We start from the raw sequence: 9,879 nt of genomic DNA, 5'->3' as shown, positions 1-9,879 counted from the left end.
TGAAAGTCAAATATTAATTTCTCCTAAGTATCAAATGAAAATGTTCAAATAATTCTATAAATCCCCTTGATCATGGTCATGTTGAAACCAACTTAATTTGGCTCACGAATAAATTATTAGTAAAATAATAAGTGGTCCTACTACAAATATTTTGGTCTTTTCAAATCAAATAAATGCTTATGAATTTCAAATTGACTTGAAACTTGGTTGGCCTTTCCAGAGCAAGGATTATTTGCCCACTCAAATAAATGCAAACAGTAGCTATTTAGTTGATAGAAAAAAGAGAACAAAAGCCTACCTAATATGTACTTGGCCCCTAGGTCTACTGGAAGGCCCAGCCCACATCCCCCACTTGTCTCCCTCCTCGCGCTACAGGAGACAGGCAGGGGATCGGGAGGCCATCCCATGGTCGAGGCCACGTGCTGGGCATCCATGGCCTCCCCTCACCTACATAACTACGCCGACGCCCCCCTCGAAACCCTAGCACCACTTTCCCTTCCCCTCACTCGCCCCCATCTCCCTCTGCCCCGCTCACACCCGCCACCGTCCGCGACCCCCATGGCCGCACCGCTGTGAAGCTCGCGGACACGGTCGACCCGGACGCCTAGGAGCTTGACCATCGGCCTCGTAATCCCCGTCTACATCGTCCCCGCCTCTGGATCGAGGCCAAAACGCTGCCTCGCCGTCGCTAGCCTCCTGCATCTCCATCACGGGCGCCGCATCTCGCCGTTGACCTGTGCATCCTCGACCAGCCACGGCCGCCCCGAGCACACCATCAAGCTCCGTGGTGAGCACCGTGTCGATTCCCCTGTTTTCCCCTGCCTCACGTTGCCGTAGTCCTCGTGCCCACCCATGGCCGCCATGGACGAAGATCGCCGCGGCCGGAGCCCGCGCCCAGGTCGCGCCCCGGTCTTCCGCTGTCCGTGCTCGGCCGCGCCCCGGCAACACCCGTTGCTGCCTTGGTGCTGCCCCGTGTCGTGCGCTGTCGCTCGACGTCTGCTGCTTTCTGTTGGCCCCTGGCTGCGATTGCTACTTGCTTTTGCCTGCTGCTATTGTCGTCGTCCCTGCCCACGCCCGCCTGAGCGGCTGCGCCGGGCCACGGCTGCTCCCGTATGTGCCTGCCGCTGCTGGCTTCGGCAGCGCCCGTGCGTGCACACCAGCCATGGCTGAGCGCCCGTGCTAGTGTGTGCGTGCTATGCGTGTTGTGTGTGTGCGTTATGGGCGTGCGTGATGTGTGTGCGTATGAGTAGGTCCGGCCCTCTCTTTAGATTAGGGGCTAATCCCTTTTAACCTAATCCCATGTTAGTTTAATTTAATTACAGGTCTAGTTTAGTAGTACCAAATGACATGTGGGTCCCCTTTAATTAAGTTAAATAAATTGTTTTAGAATTTTAATAAAACACTAACGTGTGGGACCCCTGCGCCCATTGACCAGTCAACGGGTCAACGTTGACTGCTGATTGGGCAGTCAACAGGCCCACGGTCATCCTCTGGTGCGCTGCATCGGGTGCACCTAGCAATTTCCTGTTTATTTTCCGAATTAGTAATAATCAAAAATTCACAAAATTGTTCAGATCTTTAAAAATTAATATAAAATAATCCGTAACTCGGATGAAAATGTTTTCTACATGAAAGTTGCTCAGAACGATGAGACGAATCCGAATGTGCGGTCCGTTTACCTGTCAGATGCCTCTAACTAGCTGAACATGGAACATTCCCCTTCCGGTCATCTGTCTGACACAAGTCCGGAACCGCGAAAACATTCCCGGTTGAATTCCCCCTTCACCTATATCGTATACCCCTGCGTTAGAACACCCTAGCTTTGCTTGTTGTCATGTCATGCATTTGTGTGCTTGTATTTACTGCTTCTTCCCCATCTTCTTTCCAGTAGACTTCGAGACTGACGCCGATGTTGCCCCTGTGTTTGACTACTCACCGACGACCCTTCTTTTGCGGCAAAGCTTCCAGTTAAGCAAACCCCCCTTGAGCATTCTGATATCGCCCATTTCTTTCCCTCTCATGCTTGCATTAGAACTGCTACTGCTTTCTGTATGATCCTACTCTGATGCATAGCCTGTTTTTCTTACCTGCTTTCATACCTTACCTGCTTATTCTAAATTGCTTAGTATAGGTTGGTTAGAGATCCATCAGTGACCCCCACCTTGTCCTTGTTGCCCCTGCTTCATCATCAAAGACCCGATCAATAGGATCGAAGATCAGGCCCCGGCACCGCACATCACTTTCCCCTTTTGTTGCTCAACTCTGCAGAGTTACCATCGAGTGCCGAGGGTGGAACCTCATACATCACTCTTGATGAGATCTCTGTAGTGTAGCTATCCGGTCGTGGTCATCGAGGGTGATTTCCTCCTTAACTACTTCCGATGCGGCTCTGTCATGCAACCCCTCAAGTGTGAACCTTGAGGGTGGATCCTCTTATGTTCACCTTGATGATTACATCGAGTGGAATTCACCGGGGGTGATTCCTCGGGTTTTTCCCTTGGTGTTAGACACACAGTTACTATGGTTACTATGACTTTACACTGAACCATGTTACTAAAGATGGGTCAGCCCTGAGGGGTACCCGCGTGGGCTTAATAGCGAGTGATGTGGAGTCGGGTTGACCTGGAAGGTGCCCGCGAGATACTTACGAGGCGTGGCCAGGCATTCTTAGCCCTTGCCGCAAGTATTCGAGACGGGGCGACGGGGTCACATCTTTCGTGAGTCTTTGCTCGTGACCACACGACCAACACACTAACGGTTTGGATATTTGATCCGAGGGGCCTCTGGCCTGATACCACTAACCATCACGTGGGCATTGTATGGGCGTTCTGCATCGTATGCATCAACCGAAGCTTAATAGACGTCATGCGATTGAGCGGCACACGTCGGGTTGGACTGGTAAGCTCCTGCCTTTTTAAGGAGGTAGCGAGGTCTGCTCACCAGCCGCGCACGCAATGTGCAGGAGTTCCCGGGGCGATGGTCCAAGAACCCTGGGGGCATAGGTTTAGTCCGGCGTGCTTGACCTCTCTATTAAGCCTAGGTCGGGTTGCGGCATATTGTTTGGCCGAGGCCGGGCATGACCCAAGAAAGTGTGTCCGGCCGAAGTAAATCGAGCGTGGTGGGTAAGTTGGTGCACCCTTGCAGGAAGAAAACATCTATCAATAGCCCGTCCTACGGTAACAGACACTTGGAGTTGTATCCCGATCGATACAACTAGAACTGGATACTTGAGGTGATAACTGGATAGTATGCCTCTGGGATTGCTTTCTCGCAGGGAGTCGAGAAAGGATCTTTGGCCGAGGTTGATAACACTACTACTACTTTACATTATGTTGGTCTGTACTCTTCTATATGATGCAAGATGCTTGAAGATGCTAGTCTTTGATAGGCTAGGCTTTCCCCTTCTCTTCCGGCATTCTGCAGTTTAGTCCACAGATACAGCCCATTTCCTTTGATACAGATGCATACTTAGTTTAGATCTGATGTAAGTCTTGCGAGTACTTTGGATGAGTACTCACAGTTGCTTTGCTACCTCTTTTTCCCCTATACCCGATTGTTGCGATCAGATGACGGATCCCAGGAGCCAGACAACACCACCGACGATTACTACTACACCGAGGGTGCCTACTACTACGTGGAGACCGCCAACGACCAGGAGTAGTTAGGAGGCTCCCAGGCAGGAGGCCTTGCCTTTTCGATCGTTGTTGCTTTTGTGCTAGCCTTCTTAAGGCAGACTTGTTTAACTTATGTCTGTACTCAGATATTGTTGCTTCCGCTGACTCTTGTGTATTCGAGCTTATGTATTCGAGCCCTCGAGGCCCCTAGCTTGTAATATAAAGCTTGTATTATTTAATTTATGTCTAGAGTTGTGTTGTGATATCTTCCCGTGAGTCCCTGATCTGGACCGTACACATTTGCGTGTATGATTAGCGTACGATTGAATCGGGGGCGTCACACTCTCTTTCTCTATTCGCCTCTCTTTGCCAGGTTCTTGTTTGCTTGTGTGTCAGATTGCTTGCTTGTCACGATGGCTCAAGATAATACCAAATTGTGTGACTTTAACAATGATTTTATTAGCACTCTGATTGCTCCTCTTACCGATGCTGAATCTTGTGAAATAAATGTTGCTTTGCTGAATCTTGTCATGAAAGATCCATTTTCCGGCCTTCCTAGTGAAGATGCCGCTACCCATATAAACAACTTTGTTGATCTGTGTGATATGCAAAAGAAGAAAGATGTGGACAATCATATTATTAAATTGAAGTTATTTCCTTTTTCGCTTAGAGATCGTGCTAAAGTTTGGTTTTCGTCTTTGCCTAAAAATAGTATTGATTTGTGGAATAAGTGTAAAGATGCTTTGATCTCTAAGTATTTTCCTCCCGCTAAGATCATCTCTCTAAGAAATAATATTATGAATTTTAAGCAACTTTATCATGAACATGTTGCACAAGCTTGGGAGAGGATGAAATTAATGATATGTAATTGCCCTACACATGGTTTGAATTTGTGGATGATTATACAAAAAATTTATACCGGATTGAATTTTGCTTCTAGAAATATTTTAGATTCGGCCGCGGGAGGCACTTTTATGGAAATCACTTTAGGAGAAGCTACTAAACTCCTAGATAATATTATGGTTAATTATTCTCAATGGCACACTGAAAGATCTACTAATAAGAAATTGCATGTGATAGAAGAAATTAATGTTTTGAGTGGTAAGATGGATGAACTTATGAAATTATTTGCTAATAAAAGTGTTTCTTCTGATCCTAATGATATGCCTTTGTCTACTTTGATTGAGAATAATAATGAATCTTTGGATGTGAGTTTTGTTGGTAGGAATAATTTTGGTAACAACGCGTATAGAGGAAACTTTAATCCTAGGCCCTATCCTAGTAATTCCTCTAATAATTATGGTAATGCCTACAACAATTCTTATGGAAATTTTAATAAGATACCATCTGATTTTGAACCTAATATTAAAGAATTTATTACCTCGCAAAAGAATTTCAATGCTTTGATTGAAGAAAAATTGCTTAAGATTGATGAGTTGGCTAGGAACGGTGATAGAATTTCTCTTGATGTTGATTCTTTGAAACTTAGATCTATTCCTCCTAAGCATGATATCAATGAGTCTCTCCAAGCCATGAGAATTTCCATTGATGAGTGCAAAGAAAGAACTACTAGGATGCGTGCTAAGAAAGATTGCTTTATAAAAGCGTGTTCTTCTAGTTTCCATGATTATAAAGATGAAGATCTAAAAGTTATTGATGCGTCCCCTATTAAATCTTTGTTTTGCAATATGAATCTTGATAGTGATGGGACTAAATATAATCCACCTTTACCTAGAAGATGTTCCAAAAATTCGGAGTCTTTAGATCTTGATGCTAAAATTGTTAAAAGTGGGATTGAAGAAGTCAAAACTTTAAATATTAATGAATGAACTATTTTGGATTTCAAGGAATTTAATTATGATAATTGCTCTTTGATAGATTGTATTTCCTTGTTGCAATCTGTGCTAAATTCTCCTCATGCTTATAGTCAAAATAAAGCCTTTACCAAACATATCGTTGATGCTTTGATGCAACTTATGGAAAAAAACTTGAGTTGGAAGTTTCTATCCTTAGAAAACTTTATGATGTGTGGGAACCTACTATTAAAATTAAGATTAAAGATCATGAATGCTATGCTTTGTGTAATTTTGGTTCTAGTGTTTCCACGATTCCAAAGACTTTGTGTGATTTGCTTGATTTCCGTGCTTTTGATGATTGCTCTTTAAACTTACACCTTGCGGATTCCACTATTAAGAAACCCATGGAAGAATTAATGATGTTCTTATTGTTGCAAATAGGAATTATATGCCCATGTATTTTATTGTTCTTGACATAGATTTCAATCCATCAATTCCTATTATTCTTGGTAGACCTTTCCTTAGAACGATTGGTGCAATTATTGATATGAAGGAAGGGAATATTAGATTCCAATTTCCGTTAAGGAAAGAAACGGAACACTTCCCTAGAAATAAAATTTAATTACCTTATTAATCTATTATGAGAGCCACTTATTGATTGCCTTCCAAAAATGGCAATACCTAGATCTATCCTTGCTTTCATGCCCAGCTAGGGGCGTTAAACGATAGCGCTTGTTGGGAGGCAACCGAATTTTATTTTTATTCCTGAATTTTTGCTCCTTTTTAGTAATAAGTAATTTATCTAGCCTCTATTTTGGTTGTGTTTTTTGTGTTTAATTAGTGGTTGTGCCAAGTAGAACCGTTGGGAAGACTTGGGGAAAGTCTTTTTAATCTTGCTGTAAAAAACAGAAACTTTAGCGCTCACGGGAACTGCTGCCATTTTTATTTGGAAAGATCTATTTAGTTAATTATTTTTGCAGATGATTAATAGATAAATTCCTCACGTCCATAAATTTATTTTAGAATTTTTTGGGTTCCAGATCTTGCGTTAGCTGCAGATTACTACAGACTGTTCTGTTTTTGACAGATTCTGTTTTCCGTGTGTTGTTTGCTTATTTTGATGAATATATGGCTAATAAAATAGTTTATAAACCATAGAGAAGTTGTAACACAGTAGGTTTAACACCAATACAAATAAATAATGATTTCATTACAGTACCTTGAAGTGGTGTTTTGTTTTCTTTCGCTAACGGAGCTCATGAGATTTTCTACTTTAAGTTTTGTGTTGTCAAGTTTTCAAGTTTTGGGTAAAAGATTTGATGGATTATGGAACAAGGATTGGAAAGAGCCTAAGCTTGGGGATGCCCATGGCACCCCAAGATAATCTAAGGACACCTAAAAGCCAAAGCTTGGGGATGCCCCGGAAGGCATCCCCTCTTTCGTCTACTTCTATCGGTAACTTTACTTGGAGCTATATTTTTATTTACCACATGATATGTGTTTTGCTTGGAGCATCTTGTATTATTTGAGTCTTTGTTTGTTAGTTCTCCACAATCATCCTTGCTGCACACACCTTTTTGAGAGAGACACACAAGATTCAGAAATTGTTAGAATACTCTATGTGCTTCACTTATATCTTTTGAGTTATATAGTTTTTGCTCTAGTGCTTCACTTATATCTTTTAGAGCACGATGGTGGATTTGTTTTATAGAAACTTTTGTTCTCTCATGCTTCACTTAGATTATTTTGAGAGTCCTACAAAACAGCATGGTAATTTTCTTTAATTATTTTAGGCATTCAAGATTAATAAAAAAATATTCTTATGAGTGTGTTGAATACTATGAGAAGTTTGAAACTTGATAATTGTTTTGAGATATGGAGATGGTGATATTAGAATCGTGATAGTTGAGTAGTTGTGAATTTGAGAAACGCTTGTGTTGAATTTTGTGATTCCCGTAGCATGCACGTATGGTGAACCGTTATGCTAAGAAGTCGGAGCATGATGTATTTATTGATTGTCCTCCTTATAGTGGCGGTCGGGGACGAGCGATGGTCTTTTCCTACCAATCTATCCCCCTAGGAGCATGCGCGTAGTACTTTGCTTCGATAACTAATTGATTTTTGCAATAAGTATGTGAGTTCTTGATGACTAATGTTGAGTCCATGGATTATACACACTCTCACCCTTCCACCATTGCTAGCCTCTCTAATACCGCACACCTTTCGCCGTTATCATACACCCACCCTATACCTTCCTCAAAACAGCCACCATACCTACCTATTATGGCATTTCCATAGCCATTTCGAGATATATTGCCATGCAACTTTCCACCGTTCCGTTTACTATGACACACTCCATCATTGTCATATTGCTTCGCATGATCATGTAGTTGACATTTTAGTTGTGGTAAAGCCACCGTTCATAATTCTTTCATATAAATCACTCATGCATCATTGCTATCCCTGTATACCGCCGGAGGCATTCATATAGAGTCATACTTTGTTCTAGTATCGAGTTGTAATCATTGAGTTGTAAATAAATAGAAGTGTGATGATCATCATTCATAGAGTATTGTCCCAATAAAAAAAGAGAAAGGCCAAAAAAAGAAGGCCCAAAAAAGAATAAATAAATAAATAAAAAGGGGCAATACTACTATCCTTTTTTCCACACTTGTGCTTCAAAGTAGCACCATGATCTTCATGATAGAGAGTCTCCTATGCTATCACTTTCATATACTAGTTGGAATTTTTCATTATAGGACTTGGCTTGTATATTCCAACGACGGGCTTCCTCAAAATGCCCTAGGTCTTCGTGAGCAAGCAAGTTGGATGCACACCCACTTAGTTCTTTTTGTTGAGCTTTCATATACTTATAGCTCGAGTGCATCCGTTGCATGGCAATCCCTACTCACTCACATTGATATCTATTAATGGCCATCTCCATAGCCCGTTGATACGCCTAGTTGATGTGAGACTATCTTCTCCCTTTTTGTCTTCTCCACAACCACCATTCTATTCCACATATAGTGCTATGTCCATGGCTCACACTCATGTATTGCGTGAAGATTGAAAAAGTTTGTGAACACCAAAAGTATGAAACAATTGCTTGGCTTGTCATCGGGGTTGTGCATGATTTAAATACTTTGTGTGGTGAAGATGGAGCATAGCCAGACTATATGATTTTGTAGGGATAACTTTCTTTGGCCATGTTATTTTGAAGAGACATAATTGCTTAGTTAGTATGCTCGAAGTATTATTATTTCTATCTCAATATCAAACTTTTGTCTTGAATCTTTTAGATCTGAATATTCATACCACAATTAAGAGAATTACATTGAAATTATGCCAAGTAGCATTCCACATCAAAAATTCTGTTTTTATCATTTACCTACTCGAGGACGAGCAGGAATTAAGCTTGGGGATGCTTGATACGTCTCCAATGTATCTATAATTTTTTATTGTTCCATGCTATATTATATTCTGTTTTGGACATTATTGGGCTTTATTATACACTTTTATATTATTTTTGGGACTAACCTATTAACCGGAGGCCCAGCCCAGAAATGCTATTTTTTTGCCTATTCTAGGGTTTCGCAGAAAAAGAACATCAAACGGAGTCCAAACGGAATGAAACCTTCGGGAATGTGATTTTCGGAAAGAACATGATCCAGAGGACTTGGACCCTACGTCAAGCAATCAACGAGGAAGGCACGAGGTAGGGGGGCACGCCTACCCCCCTAAGCGTGCCCTCCACCCTCGTGGGCCCCCTGTTGCTCCACCGACGTACTCCTTCCTCCTATATATACCTATGTACCCCCAAACTACCAGATACGGAGTCAAAACCCTAATTCCACCGCCGTAACTTTCTGTATCCATGAGATCCCATCTTGGGGCCTTTTCCGGAGCTCCGCTGGAGGGGGCATCGATCATGGAGGGCTTCTACATCAACACCATTGCCCCTCCGATGAAGTGTGAGTAGTTTACTTCAGACCTATGGGTCCATAGTTATTAGCTAGATGGCTTCTTCTCTCTTTTTGGATCTCAATACAAAGTTCTCCCCCTCTCTTGTGGAGATCTATTCGATGTAATCTTAATTTGCGGTGTGTTTGTTGAGACCGATGAATTGTGGGTTTATGATCAAGTTTATATATGAACAATATTTGAATCTTCTCTGAATTCTTTTATGTATGATTGGTTATCTTTGCAAGTCTCTTCGAATTATCAGTTTGGTTTGGCCTACCAGATTGATCTTTCTTGCAATGGGAGAAGTGCTTAGCTTTGGGTTCAATCTTGCGGTGTCCTTTCCCAGTGACAGTAGGGGCAGCAGGGCACGTATTGTATTGTTGCCATCGAGGATAACAAGATGGGGTTTATATTGTATTGCATGAGTTTATCCCTCTACATCATGTCATCTTGCTTAAAGCATTACTCTGTTGTCTTGAACTTAATACTCTAGATGCATGCTGAAT

General features: G+C 42.2%; 1 long non-coding RNA gene across 1 annotated transcript; it reads left to right on the top strand.

The window, feature by feature from the left end:
• The first annotated feature begins 455 nt into the window (after positions 1-455).
• On the top strand, positions 456-3,668 carry LOC123082093 (uncharacterized). Its single transcript, XR_006438943.1, has 3 exons — positions 456-787; positions 1,889-1,967; positions 3,567-3,668. It is a non-coding gene; the product is annotated as an uncharacterized lncRNA (long non-coding RNA).
• The last annotated feature ends 6,211 nt before the right edge of the window (positions 3,669-9,879 follow it).

This window comes from Triticum aestivum, chromosome 4A (assembly GCF_018294505.1).
Source record: "Triticum aestivum cultivar Chinese Spring chromosome 4A, IWGSC CS RefSeq v2.1, whole genome shotgun sequence".
In the NCBI taxonomy this organism is placed as follows: domain Eukaryota; kingdom Viridiplantae; phylum Streptophyta; class Magnoliopsida; order Poales; family Poaceae; genus Triticum; species Triticum aestivum.
The sequence above is the reverse complement of the archived record's forward strand: the minus strand, read 5'-3'. Positions and strand labels throughout refer to the sequence as shown.